General features: G+C 44.6%; 2 protein-coding genes across 4 annotated transcripts in view; one reads left to right on the forward strand and one right to left on the reverse strand.

Annotated features, from left to right (window-relative positions):
- RSPH14 (radial spoke head 14 homolog) overlaps positions 1–22,785 on the forward strand; it is a 213,261-nt gene that overhangs the window by 126,378 nt on the left and 64,098 nt on the right. The gene's annotated exons all lie outside the window — the stretch shown is intronic.
- Positions 1–22,785, reverse strand: part of GNAZ (G protein subunit alpha z) — a 169,644-nt gene that overhangs the window by 92,191 nt on the left and 54,668 nt on the right. The gene's annotated exons all lie outside the window — the stretch shown is intronic.

The raw sequence follows: 22,785 nt of genomic DNA on the forward strand, positions 1-22,785 counted from the left end.
TTGACTGGCTGCATTTACTCACATTGGGAAAGAGTGACGACATGAGAACTTTAACCCTAAGGTAAGGGGTGAAGATAAAGGGGACAGAAGGGAAAAGGCTCAGGGAAATAGTTGCAACAGCAAGAAGGGATCATTATGTGGTTGGTCTTTATAAGGTGCCTGGGTGGGAAACTGAAGTGAAGGGCAGGCCTGGGATTCCCCAGCAGCCACTGATGAAGTGGCCTAAGCTTGAAGAAAGATTATTTAGAAGCCTGAGTGCACGACTGAATTTAAAGGACTCAGAATCAGACCTGACAACCCGTGTTCCCTCTAATCTTTTCCATCAATGTGTGGAATAATTTTTTATGTGCACCAAGACAAATGTGAATGTGTGCCATGAGAAAGGAAACCTAGTTGTGGTTACTCTGCTAATCATCGGGTGATGTTGGAATCGCTCCTGAGAGGCTGCACAAGTACACAGCTTACACTACAGGGACTCTAGTGAGGGCATGCTACCATGGAAGGGGTTCATTTTTGACTGTGATACTCAGTGTAATGGGTGAGCCACTGAAGACCCTCTAAGTGAGACCAACAACCTACAGGGCACCAGCAGCAGAAAAAGGTCTTCAGTCTCATATGCAGCAGCAGGAGAAACTCAAGAGATATGTCCCCTGATACAGACACCTTAACAAATTCTTTCTTCCCCTTAAAAAACAATATTATGTAGAGCAGAGGTTTTCAAGCTTTTTTTCCTGCTACCCAGTCGAAGAAAATTGTTGATGCATAATTATATCTTTTGACTTGAGTGCAGGCTTCAGGGTGGGTCTGTGGGGATGAGGGGGTTTGGAGTGAGAGAGGGTGGGGCTGTAGGGATGAACGGTTTGGGGTGAGGGAGGGTGCTTTGCCTAGGGGTTCTGGGTAGGGTCCGAGATGAGGAGTTTGGGGTGGAGGCTGGGCTATAGAGGGATTCTGTATGCGGGTAGGGACTCTGGGCTGGGGCATGGGGGTGAGGTAGAGGGGACCTAGGCTCTGTAAAGGGGTGCAGGCAATGGGATAGGGCCAGGGATGAGGTGTTTGGGATGTAGGAGGGGCTCAGGACTGGGACAGTGGATTGTTGGGGCACAGGCTTACTTTACAAGGGGATGAAAAGGCAGGCTTCCTGCCTGTCCTGGCACAGTGGACCGCACTACACCCTGGAAGTGGCCAGCAGCAGATCCAGATCCACAAGCTGCCACCGCCCCAAACTTTGGCTCAACATTACCATTGGCTGGTTCCTGGTTTGTTGCCAGGCATTGCCAAGCACAAATGGGCTTGCTTTGAAATGGGATTAGCTTCATTTTTTGGCTTGTTTTGCATTTTTTCTTTATCTTGTGAGAGTTGCTGCTCACCTCCACGTAGGAGCTGGACCTGCTGCTGACCGCTTCCAGGGCACAGCATGGTCTGCAGTGCCTGGACAGGCAGGAAGCTGCCTTAGCACCCTCGTGGTCACCTGGTCGCCCTATAGCAAGGGAGCCCAGTACCTGTCTTTCCGCCAACCAGTACTGGGACACGACTCATACTTTGAAAATCACTGGTATAGAATATGATGTCTGTGCGCAGCTTAATTGATACAGTGACATACTAGTCAAACAGATCCTGTAAGTATTCTTCAAGGGGTTGGCTTTCCATAGCTAGCACCTTTTATTTTTAACTCTCTCTGTTTACCAGAGTAAAATCCTATATTGCTTCTAATACACAAGGTAGATGTTTTGTAGTATGAATATTCAGAAAACAGCTTCTAAGGATCCTTCTATGAGGAAGAGAAAAGTATGAGAGTTCATAGAGTTCTTACTGACCTTCATTTGCTGGTAACTGTGATGCTCTAGAAAGCATACTGAGGATGTCTTCAAAAATACCTTTGTCCCATGTTCAAAAGTGACTTAGCTGACCAAATCTCATGGCTTTTCAATGAAATAGGCTCCTGGTAACTCTCAGGCATTCTTGAAAATGAAACTTAAGCGTTTTTGAAAATATTATTCTGAATAAATATACTGGCCTTTTATTATAGACAGGAAAAGGCAACAGCAGATGCATTAAAGGAAAAAATTCAGCCTATTGGGAAAGTGAACTGGATGGTCTAACTGGGCTTTTCCATTTCTAGTTCCTATGAGCTAGATTCAGCCTTTAGTGAGCCCTGAAAACAGATTGTGATTGAGTCACTGTTCCTTCTCAGCATTCCCATGGTCCTGGAGGGAAGTAATTTAGTACAGTCCTTTATCACACACAGTTTACCTTTTCTCTACTCTTGCCAATTCAGCTGGCTAGCACTTTGGATGGTGAGAGTAGAGCTAAGGCTCTACCTACTCTTCATCCACTGGCTTGAGAGGGAAGTGCCAGATTCACAGCCCCTATTTCCCCTTTGCCCCACTGGTGCCCTGATGTGGGGTGCTTCTGTCCAGCTATGCAGTAGAGCAGGTGTGGGGAACCTTTTTAGGGCTGGGGGCTGCTGACCCACAGAAAAATCAGTCAGGGGTCAAGGGCTACGTGGGATGTATGTGGGTTGGAGTGCCAGCCTGGGCTCCCCAATGTTGGGGAAGACTCTAAGCCTTGGGGGCCAGATCCAAGCAATCCAGGGGCTGCATCCAGCCCCTACGCCTTAGGTTCCTCACCCTACAGTAGCGTGTTGTCTCCCTGCCATATGACCACTTTAGCTGGGGGCATAATCGGGTCTACATTTATGATTTAAGCTAAACTTACATTTAAAAAAATATATTTTGTTCATTTGAGCAGTTCTTCTTTTATGAGGTGCTACAGTACTTCTTTGAATGGCCTTGTGAAATGTGCTCTTCACACTGCTTAGTTTTTGTTGACAGAATTCATCAGCAAGGAACTTAATGAGATTTACCTTCCCCTCCTCCCCAAGCATGTGGCATTGCAGTAGAGAGTAACTATAGGAAAGGATAATTTTAGCTAGTACCGAAACAATCTAAACTGAGATACAGTATCAGGGGACTAACTCTGATCTCGTTTATACCCAAGGAACCTGCCAATGAAGTCAACTTCCACTTGACAGAGGGTGCACAGCTAATAAATGGAGGCAGCGGAGTCTAGATTTTATTACATAGTGCTTTTATGTATAAATGGGACATAACCCTTTTCCTTTCCTTGGAACACTCATCCCTAAATGGTGGGAGTATGAACTGCTATTTTTGGATTTCATCCCTCAGTCAGGTGGTGAAACAAGTGTGGTGATCACACCTCCTCCGTTAAGCAGCACACGCTGCTATTTTAGTGCTATACTTACTTTAACTCTATAGCAGTGGACTTTGAACAACATGTGTAACCTAATTATAGTTCCTGTCATTTTCTTGTCACCCCTCCGGGAAATAGTTGAAGAATGTGTCTGCACTGGGGGTCTGAGCCCCCAACATTCTCAATCACTGGGGCCTACAATTATGCAGCAGTGCCTTGACATTATGCAGCTTCATGTACCCCCAAAATCTTGATTCACAGCACAGGTTCTATAACATCTATATGAAATCATACCAGAAGGGCCAAAGAGTACGCACACAGGAGTGCAAACACAGGAACAGCAAAAATCATTGTTAACTCCCCCAACATGGAATTAAAGGGTATATTTAAGTGTGGCCACCATCCACAGACAACAACTGTGCCCTCTCTTTGCTGAGCCTTTCAGTGCTCCTGGTGTGTAGTCTTTCGGGGATAGTTGAGGCCTCTGCTGCTTGTTTCCAAATATTATTTGCTGACTGTGTCTTTATCCTTAAGAAGAGTCCGAGTCAGGTATTGATTTAAAACAGAGACTGGAGAGATGTGGAGTTATCCCAGGACATGGCCAAAACACTCAAGTGGATACAGGGAAATTAAGGTTGCCTCTTGCTGATTTTCAACTTGCCTGGCCAGTTTTTTACTTTCTTGATGGTTGCCAGTTGAGAGATGTAATTTACTATTTTTTCCCTGCATGCACGTGTGATTACAAATGTTCTGGCTGGCAGGACATGCCACATGTGGCATCTGGGTCCCATTTTGTGTGCACAGCATGCCACATGCTAGACCTTCACCTGCCAACTGCTAAAACCACACCAGCTCCCCTCAGCACCAGGGAACAACTGGGAAGCAAGACAGACCTGTCACCCGAGTACAAGGTTTGCCAGTGAAGTAAGGAGAAGCATGGGAGAGGCAGGAATCATGGGCATGGATAGAACAGGGGATTCCCTCCAGGGCTCAGTCTCTTGAAAGGAGTGGCAGTAGGTGATCCTGGGCCAGGTTGTCCATGAGAGTGCCAGAGAAAGGAAGAAGATGGTCAAGCAGGACAGGAGGGAGCAAATTTATCTCTCCTACATTAAATGGTACTTCATAGCTCCTGATGTAAGGAAGACTTAAGAGTGAATCAGTTTAGGCACTGAATAAAGCAAAGCCTCCAGAAAGCATCAACGGTGTCCCTGTGGATCAGCCTTGGCATTACAGCAGACCTGTATTGAGGAGAGCTTCAGACTACTGCCTATAATAATCTGCTCTGCAAGGAAAAACAATCTACACTTCTAGAGCCAAAATAGCAGTTCGCAATACAAAAAGTCAGAGAAAAAAATTTGTAGAATTGGACCCAACAGATTGTGCTTCTAGATCCCATTCATTCCTGACTGTGGTTATTTCAGATTCCCAACTGCTGTTGTTAGCTATTTTTGAAACAGTTGCATAAACATCTTCTCTGAGGGTTTCCATAATATTGTTTACACCTTTTCATATCACTACATCACCTTTTCTTCCTTTTTGCTATGTAAATCCCTGACCTCTCTCCTCCTCTCTTTTAATTTTAGTGCTCTTTCACATGCCTATATATGCCAATTCCCACCTTTATTGGTAGAGAATTACGCTACTGCTGGGCTCTTGGTTAACCAATTTCAAAATGAAACTGCCCTTCTTATACTATATCCTTTCCTTTCTTCTCAAGTGGCAATTATTCGTGGTATCCTTTCCTTTCTTCTCAAGTGGCAATTATTCGTGGTTTTTAAAAAAAATAGGAGCATGAATAGAACACATAGGAAAATCATGTAAATCTTGAATGCATTCAGGGCTTTGTGAATCCTGTATAACATACGGATTTAAAGAGGCTTCAATTAGTTGAAATATTTCAAGTGTATACCATACATTTAGAACTAATGAAAGTTTTATTTGGCTGAATCTAATAAAGATCAAATAATCCCAGAGAATTCATTTCAGGGCCTCTTAGTTGTGTGTGTAGAAGTTAAAATATACACAGATTGTACCTCCAAAAAATGTCATTTTCTGGTCTGGCAACATCTGTTATCTCGCGGGACCATGGATGTTCCTGGACCAGAGAGCCCAGGAGCCTAAGGGCAGGAAGGCTAGCCGAGCTGGGGCATCAGGTTCAGCAGCCTAGCCACAGACAGCATGAGCCCCGGGAGCTTTGGGCCATGGCAGCGTGGGGCCGGAGTCTCCTGGCACCCCCACAAGGAGTGCAGGGCCCGAGCACCACGGCAGCCCCCAGGAACATAGGACTGGAGTCGAGCCCTGCGGCAGAGCGAGGCTAGAGCCCTGCAGCAGCACTCTGAAACGTGGAGCTGGAGCCCTGCGGTGGCCCCCTAGAGCGGGCGGCCAGGACCAGAGCCCCACAGCTGCCCCCGGAGCACAGAGCCATGGCCAGAGCCCTGCAGCAGCCTGCTGGAGTGCGGGGCTGGGGCTGGAGCCCTGTGGCAGGCACTGGAACCTGCCTGCCTAGAAAGCCAGTAGCAGCTGGGCAAGCACCCCAGCCAGATTGTTGGTGTGGAGGTGAGGCAGCAGGAGATGGGGCTTAGGGGCTGGAGGCAGATTCTCTTGTTTGGGAACAGTCAGGTCCCCATGTTGCTGGACCAGAGAGGTCCAATCTGTAATGTAAAGAAAGATACTAGTAGAAGACCAAAGTGTACTCTGAATCATTAAGTGCACTCTATCAAGCCTCCTGAAAGGAGTGTGAATATCAGTTGTAGGTATTTACCCTGTTTTTCTTTAGTACCGCCTCCTCATTTCTTGGACAGTGTCTAGGCTACACCTCTGTTGACAGAGAGATGGAGATTAGGCATGTCAAAATTGCTAATGAGGCAGGGATTAAATATCCTGCGCTTCATTAGCATAAACATGGCCACTGCTTTTTTTCAAAACGGAGCTTTTTCGAAACCCCCCCTCAGCAGTCTAGACGCAGATCTTTCGAAAAATAAACCCTTTTTTGAAAGATCCTGTATTCTTCAAAAAATGAGGTTTACAAGATCTTTCGAAAAGGGTTTACTTTTCGAAAGATCCGCATCTAGACTGCCGTTTTTTGGGGGGTTTTCGGAAAAGCTCTGTTTCGAAAAAAAAGCAATGGCCATGTTTATACTAATGAAATGCGGGATATTTAAATCCCTGCCTCGTTAGCAATTTCGACATGCCTAATCTACATCTCTCTATCGACAGAGGTGTAGTCTAGACATACCCTTGGATATTCACTTGGCATGTAATGAAATCACGAAATACAACTAAGGTATCAGCATAAAATGAAAATATGACAAGGTATATGAGAGATCGGTAATTACCATAACACTATGGCATAGCCAAACACACAACTAACTGTAAGAAAACGCTCCACTAAAATGTGGAACTGTACTTTTTTCACTGAAGTAGCTTTATGTTAGTGTTGCATTTGAGACAAGACTGATGTATGAAATCTAGATTTCTCTTTGGCCATGTGAATGAGTGACTTTCTGGCCAGAATGGAAGAGTGACCTGACATTAAAAATATGGCCAAATTGTGCTCTGTATCTTCATCTGTAGTTACTCTCCAGTAAACTGGCTCTGGCATACCTGGAGGCAGGATTTGTTCTGTAGAGTCCCATTAACAGAAGCTTACTTTAATTATTAACCATAGTGCCTTAAATTAAAGTTTCTTTTTCTTTCTATGCTCCCTGTTAATAGAGTTGCAGTTTCAGATACTCTTGCCATATTGACATCAAGCATTCTGTCTCTGGCAGTAGCTTGAACCAGATGTTTCCAGAGCAAAGGTGAAGATTCCTGCAGTAGACATATGTAAAATAATCTGCTACACACATTAGGTCTCTCATTCTGATCACTAGTGCTTAGAACAGGGATCTCAAACTCTTAGCCAGAAGGCTATCCCTGGGTGAAGCAATTGTGCAATCCAGTCTGGGAGACCCAGCAGGCTGGAGCAGGGGGGAAGAGGCACCCTATCTGTTCCCCAAGCCCTACCCCTTCCTGCCACCACCCACTCTCTCTCTCCCATACCGCCACCCAAAGATGCAGCCTCAAGTCTTACCGGGGCAGGGGGTTGATGCACCAGCAATGGTCAGTTCCCCTCCCCACCCCCTGTGGTGGCAGGTTCTTCAGGGAAGCATAACAAGTACACCCGCCAAATGACTGCTGCTGCCCTGCACCAAGCCCCAATAATCTGCAAAGCCATGTCCTTGGGGGACAGAGTGCCCTGGTGGGAGGGGTAGGGTGGGACAGGGCTTGGGGAAGAGGAACAGAGACCCCCGACCCACCCACCATGACTCGCAGGCTGGATTGCACAACTGCTCCAACAGAGGATGGGCAATGGGCCGGGAGTTTGAGAACCCTGACTTAGAGAATGGCTTAAACCCAGATGGCTTACTATCCTTTCCAAAATTTGTTATCAGTAGTTATAAAATCTGGATATAATTGATATCTATATAAATATCTAATCCCTTTGGGAACCTTAAATTATTGACCTCAACTTCCTGTGACAGAGAATTTCACATTTTACATGTTGCATAAAAAAATACTTCATTTTATCAGTTTTAAATTTCCCATCTTTTAACTTCATTGATCATTTCCTTGTTCTGTCTTGGATACATCTATTTCTCTGTGCAGCCAAGAGGAGCAACATATTAGGAAGTAGTTCATTTACCATTTATTTTCTGCATTATAGCAAATCACAGTTAAAGTCCTCCTAGAATCAAAGAATCATAGAACTGGAAGAGACCTCAGGAGGTCATCAAGTCCAGCCCCCGGCCCAAGGCAGGACCAATCCCAACTCAATCATCCCAGCCAGGGCTTTGTCAAGCCGAGACTTAAAAACTTTGAGGGATGGAGATTCCACCTAGGGTGTGTCTAGACTACAGGGTTTTGTCGACAAAAGTGGACTTTTGTCGACAAAACTATACCTGCGTCCACACTGCCTTTGAGTTATGTTGACATAACGTCGACAAAACTCAGCAGTTTTGTCGACATATGTAAACCTCATTCTGCAAGGAATAACACCTTTTATTGACAGAGTTCTGTCGATAGAAGGCATTATTGCATCTGCACTGTCCTTTGTGACCACACTTTTCAACAGAACTGGATGTGGTCTAGACGCTCTTTGTCGACAGTATCTGTCGACAAAACTTCTGTTGACAAAACCCTGTAGTCTAGACGTACCCTTAGTGAAAAAGTTTTTCCTAATATCCAACCTAGACCTTCCCCACTGTAACTTGAGCCCATTGCTCCTTGTTCTGCCATCCATCACTACTGTGAACAGCTTTTCTCCATCCTCTTTGGAACCTCCCTTCAGGAAGTTGAAGGCTGCTCTCAAATCCCCCCTCACTCTTCTCTTCTGCAGACTAAACAAACCCAAATCCCTCAGGGTATGTCTACACTACAGAGTTAGTTCGAACTAACTTAGTTCGAATTAGTTAATTCGAACTAAGCTAATTCGAACTAACGCGTCTAGAACTAAAAACTAGTTCGAATTAGCGTTTTGCTAATTCGAACTAGCAAGTCCACATTAAGTGGACCCTGAACAGGGCTTAAGGATGGCCGGAAGCAGTGCCGGCAGGGCATCAGAGGAGGACTTAGAGCGTGGAGATGCTGTCTCAGGCTAGCCGAGGGCTGCGCTTAAAGGGACCCGACCCCCACCCTGGACAGACAGTTTTCAGGGGTGCCCCGCTTGAAAAGCAGTCCTGGCTTGGAGTGCCCACACTGGGCACATCACAGCACTCAGCCATCAGACCGGCTGCACTTGCCGCAGGCTGCCATCTGGCGAGAGAGGGCAATTGGGGGGCTGCAGGAGAGCTTCCACCCCCAGAAGCCCGCAAAGCCAGTCCAGTCCTCCCCATCGAGGGCTCGTGCCCTCCCTCACCTCCTTCCACTTACCCTTCCCTAGCCCCCCTTCCTGAGGTACAAAATAAAGATAACGTTTCTTCCAACATTGACTCTGTCTTTATTGAACAAAACTGGGGGAGACTGGGAAAAGGAGGTGGGAGAGGGGAAGAGAAACGCTGGGAGAGGGGAGGGCAACTACAATGATCAGGGGTTGGGAACAGGTCCCAGATGAAGAGAGGCTACAGAGACTGGGACTGTTCAGCTTAGAAAAGAGGAGATGGAGTGGGGACAGGATAGAGGTCTCTAAAAGCAGGGGTTGGGTGGAGAGGGTGCATACAGAAAAGTTCTTCATGAGTTCCCATAAAGAAGGACTAGAGGACACCAAAGGAAAGGAATGGGTAGCAGGCTTCCAACTAGTAAGAGAAAGTTGTTCTTGACAAAGCAAATAGTTAACCTGTGGAACTCCTTGCTGCAGGAGGCTGTGAAGGCTACAACTAGAACAGAGTTTAAAGGGAAGTGAGATCAAGTCATGGAGGTTGGGTCCATGGAGTAGTCTTAGCCAGGGGGTAGGAGTGGTGTCCTTGCCCAAAGTTTGTGGAAGGCTGGAGAGGGATGGCACGAGACAAATGGCTTGGTCACTGTCTTCGGTCCATCCCCTCCAGGGTCCCTAGGGTTGGCCGCTGTCGGCAGACAGGCTACTGGGCTAGATGGACCTTTGGTCTGACCCAGGACGGCCATTGTAAGCTCAGGGCTCAGGGTCGGGGGTCTCACTGGACCCCCTTGATTTTCATGCACAGCTGCTCCTGGGTGGCCAGGCTGGCAGCTCTCCTGCCTTAGACGGCCACTTTCCTGTGCCCACGATCAAGGTCCACGATGTCTGCACTATCCCAGGAAGGTGCCCGCCTGTTGCGGTCCCGGGCAAGCTCCCGGGAGCTGCCAGCCTGGTCCCGGGCAGAGGGGGTGGGCTGGGGAACATCGGGTGGGTGGCTCTGTGCCGTGCCAGGTGCAGGGTCTGCTGGCTGGGTGCTGGCAGGCTTGCACCTGGCACCGGCACCGTAGCCAGCCCGTGCCCCTTTAAGGGGTCCGGGGCCGGGAGGGGGGCAGATGAGTTTCCCTGGTGTTGGCCAGAGTGGCCACCAGGGAAAGCTGGGGAGGGCTAGCCTCCCACTAGTTCGAATTAAGGGGCTACACACCCCTTAATTCGAACTAGTAAGTTCGAACTAGGCTTAATCCTCGTAAAATGAGGTTTTCCTAGTTCGAACTAAGCGCTCCGCTAGTTCGATTTTAATTCGAACTAGCGGAGCGCTAATGTAGCACCTATGAATGTTAGTTCGAACTAACGTCCGTTAGTTCGAACTAACATTGTAGTGTAGACATACCCTCAGTCTCTCCTCATAGGTCATGTGCTCCAGCCCCCCAGTCATTTTGGTTGCCCTCCTCTGGACCTTCTCCAATGCACCCACATCCTTTCTACAGTGGGGGGCCCAGAACTGGACACAATACTCCAGATGTGGCCTCACCAGAACTGAATAAAGAGGAATAATCACTTCTCTAGATCTGCTGGCAATGCTTCTCCTAATGCACTCTAGTATGCCTGTGCCGTAGTGGGAGGCTGTCTGCTCTGTAACCCAGGGTTCCCCTGCGCTGTGATGTGTGATTCCCACTGATTCACCCACATGTGTATTGGCCCAGAAACCTAATCCCAGCATGACCAGATAACAAGGCTCTTCCCAGGAGAAGAGACAAAGGAAGGGAGATGGAGATGAATACCTGGCTGGGGGGCAGGGTCTGGGAGTGAGGCAGTTTCTGGCTGGGAAACATGAAGGGAACAGACTAAGCTGAGTGCTAAGGGTTGAGGGAGCGATGGAACCCCTAACCTAAGAGGTCTGAGGCATCCTGGCCCTGACTCCTGTTACCACATCATGTCTGTGCTGGGCTGTATCCTGGAGAAGCAATAAACCCTCTCTGTTCTGCTGGCTGGCGGATTCTGTTCTTGCTGCTATGGGGGTGCAGGATTGGGGGGGGGGGTCCCCGACACACTGCCACAATGCCATTAGCCTTCTTGGCTACAAGGGCACACTATTGACTCATATCCAGCTTCTCATCCACTGTAATCCCCAGGTCCTTTTCTGTAGCACCATTCGGACCCCAGCCTCTAACTATGCTTGGGATTCTTCTGTCCCAAGTGCTGGACTCTACCACTATCCTTGTTGAACCTCATCAGATTTCTTTTGGCCCAAACCTCTAATCTGTCCAGGTCACTCTGGACCCTATCCCTGCCCTCCAGAGTATCTACCTCTCCCCCTGGCTTAATGTCATCTATGAACTTGCTGAGGGTGCAAACCATCCCCTCATCCAGGTCATTAATAAAGATGTTGAACAAAATCTGCCCTAAAACCGATCCTTGGGGCACTCTGCTAGAAACCGACCTCCAACCTGACATCGAGCCATTGATCACTACCCATTGGGCCCAACAGTCTAGCCATCTTTCTGTTCATAGAATCATAGAATCATAGGACTGGAAGGGACCTCAAGAGGTCATTGAGTCCAGCCCCCTACCCTCAAGGCAGGACCAAGCTCCGTCTACACCATCCCTGACAGATGTCTATCTAACCTGTTCTTAAATGTCTCCAGAGAGGAAGATTCCACCACCTCCCTAGGCAATTTATTCCAATATTGACCACCCTGACAGTTAGGAATTTTTTCCTAATGTCCAATCTAAACCTCCCCTGCTGCACTTTAAGCCCATTACTCCTTGTCCTGTCCTCAGAAACCAAGAGGAACAAATTTTCTCCTTCCTCCTTGTGACACCCTTTTAGATATTTGAAAACCGCTATCATGTCCCCCCTTAATCTTCTTTTTTCCAAACTAAACAAGCCCAGTTCATGAAGCCTTGCTTCATAGGTCAAGTTCTCTAAACCTTTAATCATTCTTGTCGCTCTTCTCTGTACCATTTCCAATTTCTCCACATCTTTCTTGAAATGTGGCACCCAGAACTGGACACAGTACTCCAGCTGAGGCCTAACTAGTGCAGAGTAGAGCGGCAGAATGACTTCACGAGTTTTGCTTACAACACACCTGTTGATACAACCTAGAATCATATTTGCTTTTTTTGCAACAGCGTCACACTGTTGACTCATAATCAACTTGTGGTCCACTATGACCCCTAGATCCCTTTCCGCCATGCTCCTTCCTAGACAGTCGCTTCCCATCTTGTATGTATGGAACTGATTGTTCCTTCCTAAGTGGAACACTTTGCATTTCTCTTTATTAAACCTCATCCTGTTTACCTCTGACCATTTCTCTAACTTGCTAAGGTCATTTTGAATTATGTCCCTATCCTCCAAAGAAGTTGCAACCCCACCCAGTTTGGTATCATCTGCAAACTTAATAAGCGTACTCTCTATCCCAATATCTACATCATTGATGAAGATATTGAACAGTACGGGTCCCAAAACAGACCCTTGAGGAACTCCACTTGTTATCCCTTTCCAGCAGGATTTAGAACCGTTAACAACAACTCTCTGACTACGGTTATCCAGCCAATTATGCACCCACCTTATCGTGGCCCTATCTAAGTTATATTTGCCTAGTTTATCAATAAGAATCTCATGCGAGACCTATCAAATGCCTTACTAAAGTCTAGGTATATGACATCCACCGCTTCTCCCTTATCCACAAGGCTCGTTATCCTATCAAAGAAAGCTATCAGATTAGTTTGGCATGACTTGTTCTTCACAAACCCATGCTGGCTATTCCCTATCACTTTATTACCTTCCAAGTGTTTGCATATGATTTCCTTAATTACCTGCTCCATTATCTTCCCTGGGACAGACGTTAAACTGACCGGTCTGTAGTTTCGTGGGTAGTTCTTATTCCCCTTTTTAGAGATGGGCACAAAATTTGCCCTTTTCCAGTCTTCTGGAATCTCCCGTCTGCCATGATTTTTCAAAAATCATAGCTAAAGGCTCAGATACCTCCTCTATCAGCTCCTTGAGTATCCTGGGATGCATTTCATCAGGACCTGGTGACTTGCTGACATCTAACTTTCCTAAGTGATTTTTAACTTGTTCTTTGTGTATCCTATCTTCTAAACTTACCCTCTCTCTGCTTGTATTCACTATGTTAGGCACACCTCCAGACTTCTCGGTGAAGACCGAAACAAAGAAGTCATTGAGCATCTCTGCCATTTCCAAGTTTCATCTTACAGTCCATTTATCCAATCCATATTCCCTTAACTTGTTGGCAAGAATATTGTGGGAGACCGTATCAAAAGTTTTGCTCTAAGACTCTTCTTTTTTTTTTTGTTATAAGATTTAGAGAGAGTTGACATATCTAGAACATTCACAACTAACCTAGTAATTCAAGCTGGACAAATAATTTTCTGTGAATGTTTGCTATAAATTTCCTTTCATCCTGTTCACGTCCTCTTTGTTTGCTTTTTGTCAGCATTTGAAAGGTCATGTTTTCCTACCCTGAATGTTCAGGGACAGTAAATTTCAGTCATGTGCCTGGAAGAAATGAATTAGCTTTCTACAGGCTAGTGTTTATACCAGCAATACTTTCATTATTCATCCAACCATGTGAATTTTCTGACCACTGATGATTAATTCACAATACATATTTAATGGCTTTACCCTTTTCTGCTTATTCACTTAAATCCTACTTCTAATTCAGATTGCTGTCATCTAGCATGGTAACTAAAGCTGTGTTTAACTGTTGTTGCAAAAGCTGAGGTCAATGAAGTTCACATGCAAATCAAAGTGTAACTAAAAGGGCTGTGAATCCCCATGGACTGCATCTCCCAAATTCATGTTCATAAAATGTGAATTCTATAGCTCGTGGGTTTTACATCATCCCAATAATAGTTTTTTTCTTTAGACTCCATCATACAGCAATTGTGATTAGCTGTTTAGTCTTAATTAAAAATGAGATAGTATTTGGAATTTTAGTTTGGAATGCAAATATTCATTAAAATGTGCATTGTAAATCATTCTGGGAAATATTCTAGGCGTATAATAAATAGCATGTGCCATCTCATTCTATTCCACAAAAGCTAAGAGAGTCAGATTCTCAGACATTTTCAATATTCAGGTAATTCTGGTTTAGGTGAATAGTGTACTTGTGCCAATCCCTGCAGAAGTTGCGCCAGTAGCAATTTACCACTCTAGGTGTGGCAGGATCACCTTTGTCAGAGAACTAAGAACACTTTCTATAGGAAACATCTGTACTCTGGATCATTTCTTTGAAACACAGGTTAATGCTCGAATTGTGAAAGTACTGCAAAGGTTACACAGACATGTGTTTGCAGTTATGTAGGTCTTCCACTTTAAATACAAACATCTACATGTTATGGCAAAAATGTATTTAAAGTTTATTAAAAATACTGTAAAAAATGTGTAAGTATGTAACTTTTCTAATAATAAATTTAAATGCAATGGAGATTGCTTTATATATAATACCAAATAATATATAAAGTCCAATGGTTGAGGTAAATCTATTCATTATTTTGAAATAGTAGTTTCCTTTCAAATTAGCCAAGGAGTAGTAATTTATGGGGAGTTATGATGATGAATGATTGATAGTAACAGAAACCTAAACAAGAAAGGACAATATTCTTGAGATCAGACTACATCACCAACTTGTTCAGTCACTCCATGCCATTCATAGTCCTCAGTCAATCAATGTGCACTAATGGCAGATGGCAATCTCTGGAAACTTGAGCAACTCCGCTTGGTGAACAGGCAAGACAAAGAGTCACTTTCAGGAAAATTATTGGTTTTTTAAACAATCTATACTGCATTTTTTCTTGCACTCTTTCACCATATGAATCATTCATTATTCATTCATAGCCTAGGTTGGTGTATGCCCCAAGCAAATACAGCGCATGCTCATCTATTAGGATGTTTAGCACAGAAGAGAAGGTGCATCCTCATAATTATACGAAAGAGCCTGAAGACATAAAACATCTTGTGCTCCTGAAAACAAACTTGACGGTGACAGATTTACATGTAAATTGTCATTTAAAAAAATTTATTTGTATCTAATTAATTTTAATTAGTTCATTATCATAATGGCTAACCACCTGTGTATTAAATAATAGAAATAAAATGAAGTGATATCACTGCTTTCCTGTTTTACAACACACTAATATAATTACTGAATAGATAGTTTTTTACACTAAAAAAATCCAATAATGGCCAAGGAAAACAAAGATAACAATATTATTTATATTGTAAATAGTACTGGTTCAGCACCCTCAGATACACAACCTGTAATCAACTAATGTGAACCATATTTACATATGCACATTTCTCCAACAATAAACAATTGATAACTGAAAATTTTCCATATTGTAAAATATGCTTCCCCTGTGAAGTTACAGTTGCAAGCACAAAGTTGAACTTGTTTAGGGCAAAAATGGATGACATACCACCCTCATGAGTAGCATATCAAACATACTGCATCCTTAACAATAAAATGTATATCCAGTCACTGTAGTGATGAATCACTTGGGTGGCCAAATAAACCTGCACTGTCCAAAGTGGCTCAATCTGTCCAAAGTGGTCGTTTACATGAATAATGCTGATGCCTGATTTTCTTGTCATATGGTTTACTTGGGAGTCTTGCAAGGTCCAGACCTGATACTTCCTTTGTCTGTTCAGCATTCTTGTTTTATTAACAATCCAACATCTGCTGCCCAGTGAGATTCATGCATTTAATTTCGGTGGTACTGAACTAGCTGGGTTAAGAAGTATATCTGTCAACCAAGCTCAATCTGCCATCCTGCCAGGGCAGAGATAAACCCCTCTCACCAGTTTTACTTTTCTCTTGGAATAAACTCAATCTGGCCTTTAATGAAAAATTAATAAACCTTTGCATTGGGTGTTAATAAAATTAGATTTTTTCTATGTTCATGAAAGGCCTGATAGTGTAACTTCTAATGCTATCAATGGAAGTATTTTCATTTACTTTTGTGGAAGTTGGATAAAGTCCATATAAAGAACTGTCATAGAATCATAGGGCTGGAAGAGAGGTCATCAAGTCCAGCTCCCTGCCCAGAGCAGGACTAATCCCAACTAAATCAACCTAGCCAGGGCTTTGTAAAGCTGAGACTTAAACACCTCTAGGGATGGAGATTCCACCACCTCCCTCGGTAACCCATTCCAGTGCTTCCCCACCCTCCTAGGGAAATAGTTTTTCCTAACATCCAACCTAGATCTCCCCCACTGGAACTTGAGACCATTGCTCCTTGTTCTGCCATCCATCACTACTGAGAACAGCCTCTCTCCATCCTCTTTGGAACCTCCCTTCAGGAAGTTGAAGGCTGCTATCAAATCCCCCCTCACTCTTCTCTTCTGCAGACTAAACAAACCCAAATCCCTCAGCGTCTCCTCATAGGTCATATACTTCAGCCCCCTCATCATTTTGGTTGCCCTCCTCCAGACCCTCTCTAGTGCATCAACATCCTTTCTATAGTGGGGGGCCCAGAACTGGCTGCAATGCTCCAGATGTGGCCTCACAAGAGCCAAATACAGGGGAATAATCACTTCTCTAGATCTGCTGGCAATGCTCCTCCTAATGCAACCTAATATTCCATTTGCCTTCTTGGCTACAAGGGCACACTGTTGACTCGTATCTAGCTTGTCATCCACTGGAATCCCCAGGTCCTTTTCTGCTGAACTGTAACTTAGCCATTCAGTCCTCAGCCTATAACAATACTTGGGATTCTTTCATCCCAAGTGCTGGACTCTACACTTGTCCTTGTTGAACCTCATCAGATTTCTTTTGGCCCAATCCTCTAATCTGTCTAAGTCACTCTGGATCCTATCCCTGCCCTCCAGTGTATCTACATCTCCCCCTAGCTTCGTGTCATCCACAAACTTGCTGAGGGTGCAATCCATCCCCTCATCCAGGTCATTAATAAAGATGTTGAATAAAACCAGCCCTAAAACTGGTCCTTGGGGCACTCCACTAGAAAACGACCTCCAATCTGACATCGAGCCATTGATCACTACCATTGGGTCTGACAGTCTAGCTAGCTTTCTATCCATCTTACAGTCCATTTATCCAATCCATATTCTCTTAACTTGCTGGCAAGAATATTGTGGGAGACCGAATCAAAAGCCTTGCTAAAGTCAAGGTATATCACATCCACTGACTTTCCCATATCCTCAGAACCAGTTACCTCCTCATAGAAGCTAATCAGATTGGTCAGGCACGACTTGCCCTTTGTGAATCCATGATGACTATTCCGGATCACTTTCCTCTCTTCCAAGTGCTTCAAAATGGATTCCTTGAGGATTCCCTCCATGATTTTTCTTAGGTAAGGCTGACTGGTCTGTAGTTCCCTGGATTGTCCTTCCCTTTTTTAAAGATGGGAACTATATTTGCCTTTTTCTAATCATCCGGTATCTCTCCCATTCTCCATGAGTTTTCTATGCTAATGGCCAACGGCTCTGCAATGACATTTGCCAACTCCCTCGGTACCCTCAGATGCATTAAATCCAGACCTATGGATCTATGTATGTTTAGCTTTTCCAAATAGTTCTTAACCTGTTCTTTTTCCACCAAGGGCTGCCCACCTCCTTCCCATACTGCATTGACTAGTGCCATAGTCTGGGAGCTGATCTTGTCTGTGAAGACAGAAGCAAGAAAGCATTAAGTATTTAAGCTTTTCCCACATCATCTGTCACTAAGGTTACTTCCCTCTTCCAGTAAGGGATCCACACCCTCTCGGATCACCCTCTTATTGCTAACATGCCTATAGAAACCTTTCTTGTTACGCTTCACATCTCTTGCTAACTACAATTCCAATTGTGCTTTCGCCTTCCTGATAGCTCCCCTGCATTCTGGAGACTGCCTCTTCTCCACACCATGTCAAGATTTTTTATATATATTGGTCAGAAGAATATTACACTAACTGATGTCTAAACTCATGAACATTCCACTCATGAGCATTCCACTGACAGCTGAGGCTATTCAGACTGAACAGAAATCTGATACTGCATTAGTCATTTAGCGTCATTAAAAGAACTAGTTCTTTTATTACAAAATAAGATTACTATGTCCCTGGTTCTGAGGCAAGGATCCATTTATCAGAATTAACACCATAAAAGCCTGTTATTTGGGGTGGGGAGTGCACATGGTAAGTAAATAAAATTTTTACTATACAGAAGTTGGGCCACATTCTGCGCTGACTTTTATATTATAATCTACCAAACCCCATTTAAGAGAGTGGAAGTATCTAATGGTAGCATGGTACTCTATTCATGCTTCTTGAACCAGTTATCAGAGCAGTCATTACTACTGCTATCATTTCTAGCACTAACTTAAAAAACAACAAATGGTCTGGTAGCACTTTATAGACGAACAAAAGATGTAGATGGGATCATGAGCTTTTGTGGGCACAGCCCACTTCTTCAGATGACCGGAGTTTTGAGTTTACGATGTGCAGACCCAAAATAAATAGGGGAGAAGGGGAGGAGGAAAAAAAGGGGGGGGGCAGGAAACAAGGAGCTGAGGGTATGGAAATATAAAAGGGAAATACAGGAAGGCACAACTGGGAATCAATCAGCATCCGAAAATTGGGTAGTTAAAACTGAAATGCCCACCTGGTGAAGTGAAAAAACAGATTGACAGAGCCAAAAAAGTACCCAGACATGAATTACTTCAAGACAGACTCAAAAGAGAAAATAACAGAATTCCACTTGTTGTTACCTATAGTCCACAACTTAGACCCCTCCAACGCATTTTACACAATCTACAACCCATCTTGGAAAATGATCCCTCACTCTCAGAGGCCTTGAGAGAAAAGTATTCATGTTTACAGATAACCCCCCAGCCTGAAACAAATTCTTTCCGGTAACCATGCCACACAACCACATCATAAGCATCCAGGAACCCAGCCCTGCAACCAGCTGCGGTGCCAACTTTGCTCACATATCTATACAAATGAATACATCATTGGAGCCAGCAACATAAGCTACCAAATCAAAAGGTCATTCGACTGCACATCCAGTAATTTGATCAATGCCAGCAATGGCCCACTGCTATATATATTGTACAAACTGGACAGTCCCTACGGGAAAGAATCAATGGACACAAATCAGATACATGTAAGGGGAACATACAGAAACCTGTTGGGGAATGCTTTAATCTTCCTAATCACTCTTTAAAAGATCTTGAAGTGCCTGTCTTGTCACAGACCAATTCTACTAGCCAAATAACATTTTTTGAGGAGTAATGTTTGTTCTAACCAAGGGGTTTGATTCGAACTAATGCGTCCCGGAGCACACTTCCTGGTTCGAATCAGCTGTTGAGCGGAATAACACGCAGGCAAGATTATGCTAATGAAGCACAGGATATTTAAATCCCCGCTTCATTAGCAATTTCGGTCACCTACATTTCATCCCTAGCTCAAACTAGGGTGTAAGTGTAGACGTATCCACAGAGAGGCGCTGGAATTACATTCATCTGCAAGTTCAATTCTCATGCTAATGGCGTGATGAGGGATGGTTGGGACACTATCAACCTAACATTCAATGAAGGTGCAAACAGCTCTTTGTGTAGATTCCTGTGTTAGTACCCTTCCTGTCTATTGACTTTGATTCTCAGTTTTAACTACCCAATTGTAGGTGCTTCCTGATTCCCAGTTCTGCCTTCCTGTTTTTCCCTTTGGTATTTCCATACCCTCTGCTCCTTGTTTCCCGTCCCTCTTCCTTTTTTTCCTCCCCTCCTCCCTTCTCCCCTATTTATTTTGGGTCTGCACATCCTAAACTCATAACTCCCAGTCATCTGAAGAAGTGGGCTGTGCCCACAAAAGTTCATGATCCCATCTACATGTTTTGTTAGTCTATAAAGTGCTACCAGACCATTTGTTGTTTTTTAAGTTTATCCTGTACAGACTAACTCGGCTACCCCCTGAAATTTCTAGCAGTGACATCCTGTCTCTGCCTGTCTACTAGAAGGTCTTCAGCTATGGCCTCCCTCTTCCCTTATCTGTGGGATCAGGAAACTGTTCCATCCCCAGGCTTGTCAGAGGCTTCCTAGTGATGGAGGGCTACTTCACATACCCTCCTCTGAACTAATGATTTAAAAATTAATTTCTTCAACAGGAGTTGAACAAATAATGTCTGTAGTTGCAATAGGTGCCATCACTTTGCCATGTTAATGCCCTACTTGAGATAGTACGTGGCCAAAAGGCCTTATCTGGAGGAGCAACAAGTGAAGGATAAAGGAAGCAGGATTGCTAATACCTGTGATAGATGCTCTCACCATCAAGTTAAAAACATGCACACAGCGTGATGCTAGTAGGCAGTGCAGCCAGCACAGTGCACTGGGTTATAGTCTCTTTAATAAGTGGAAAATCTAACATTAATGTATCATTAAACTTAAACAGATGGAGAATGCACAAAGTTATTGAGCATCCTCAACACTCACTCTAATTCAGTGAGTGTTGTGGGTGTTCAATACTCCATGGGATGAGGAATTTAGAGTGTCATAGTCAATGCATTGATGTGTTTTGTCAGTGTTAACACCAAGGTCAATGGAATTATAAGAGCATAAAAGCTAATAGAAGGATCAAAGTTTGTAGAGCACTATTAGTGACAGTAGCCAACAGCCTTGATTTGTCTTAAACAGTCCCAGCTTTATAAAACCCATCCCTAGAAACTGCTATCTTGGCCAATGCCCCATGACTGTGTGCCAGCAGGAGAAACCTCCTCTGAGCTGCTCTTCTCCCACTAATAGATCACAGGCCCTGATTCTTTGGCTGCTTCTCCTTTCACACCCTTGTATAAACAGAGAAATTATATCAGTTTAACTACAGATGTGAGATTAATCCATTTAATCTAGTACAGTTTTGAATGAGGACTCTCTAACCAATTTAAAAAGCCTGATTTATAGCTGTGTAGCTTGCACCTGAAGTTTACATAGAGAGAATTCACTCAATGGTTTGCATTGGTTTAACTAAGGATATGTCTACACTGCCAAGTTTTATCAAGGAAACTAATGTCGACACACAGAAATCAACAACAGCAATGTCTCAGTGTGTGTTCACACTTGTCCTCTCTATGGATGGATCGCATTCACACTGGGGGCTTGATCATCAACAGCAGGAGCAATGAATTGTGGGCATGTAACTGAAACTAGGGGTTGGGGGGCAGCTTGTAACTGTGCAAAACATCACGTTTGGCACCATTTTGTTCAGGGGCTTGCAGCGTCCTTTTGCCCCTTTTCTCCAACTGCCATTTCTGCTGTGCACTCCAGCATCTGCAGTGAGAAAGAACATGTCCTGCATTTCTCTCTCATGCTCTGTTAACAGTCATGAAGACCGTGCACAAGGCAATGGAGATCATCTTGAATTTACTGACAGAGGAAGTAGACTCAGAGGAGCCTGACAGAGTGTGTGGATGTGGCCAATGGCAGCCGGCCATTGCATTTGGACAGTCACAGAGCACTTGAACAGAGTAAATTGGCTCTTTTGGACCAGAAAAACCAGCACTGATTGGTCGGATGAAGACCAGAGGCTACGGAACTTCAGTATACATAAAGCAACCTTTCTGGAGCTGTGTCTTGAGCTGACCCCTGACCTGTAGTGCAAGCATATCTGAATGAGAGCTGCCCTCTTGGTAGAGAAGCGTGTGGCAATTGCAGTGTGGAAGTTGGCAACTCCCACTTGCTCCTGGTGAGTTGCAAATCAGTTTGGATTGGGGAAATCCACCATTGGTGCTGTGCTGCTGCAGGTGTGCAGGGCAATAAATCACATTCTGCTGTGGAGCACCATGTCTCTGGGAAATGTGCATGACAGCAACACCAGCCTGCACGAAAAGGTGCAGAAAGGTTATAGCGGGGAATGTGGTAATAGCCAGTGCGATCCTAGGCGACCCAGATTACCCCTTGCAGCCCTGGCTCATGAAAGCATAAGACAGGGCACCTAGAAAGCAATCAGGAACATGTTAGCAAGAGGCTGAGCTGGTGCAGAGGGGTGGCCAGATACGCCTTTGAGAGACTGAGGGAAAGTCTATGGCGGGCTGGACCTCACTGAAGACAATATTCCCATGGTTATCACAGTGTGTTTCACTTTTCATGATTTGTGTGGCGCTAAGGAGGAATTGCTTGTTTGGGGAAGGGAGGCAACTGAGGCACAACACTTGGCTGCAGAGTTTGAACAGCCAGACACAAGAGCTCAAAGGACAATTGTCAATCCCAGGGAGGTTTTGAGGATGCACTTTGAAAATGAGGAGCACTGAAATAAATCTCTGTTACGGTGGCTTCCCAGCTGCACCATTCTCCCATCCAGTGCAACACAGGAACATGCCTTTAATGCCTGCATGTGGGATCTCAGTGTCTGGTCTGTGAGAGTGTTGAACAGTAAATAAAATCATTAAACCATTATAAAAGTGTACCTTTACTCATCAGAAAACAGTGCACTGAAAGGCCAGAAAGCACCCCTGAGAACTGGAAAGAAAAGTACTGGCAAAGAGTTGCAACTCACAACTGTGTGGAGGTCCAGGTATCGTAATCATAGCCAGTTAGGAGAGGGGGTGGAGTGGAGGACTCCCAGAGAGAGAAAAGGAAGCTGAGGACATAGAGGGAGTTTGCTGGAGACAGAATTTTGAATCTGCTTGGCGGGGGAGGGTGCACAAATCCGTGTTGGGTCACTATGCTGCTTTACTGAACAGAGGTATAGCAAGGGTGTTATGTGTTCGGGGG

This window comes from Pelodiscus sinensis, chromosome Z, assembly GCF_052426305.1.
Source record: "Pelodiscus sinensis isolate ZL-2025 chromosome Z, ASM5242630v1, whole genome shotgun sequence".
Lineage (NCBI taxonomy): Eukaryota > Metazoa > Chordata > Testudines > Trionychidae > Pelodiscus > Pelodiscus sinensis.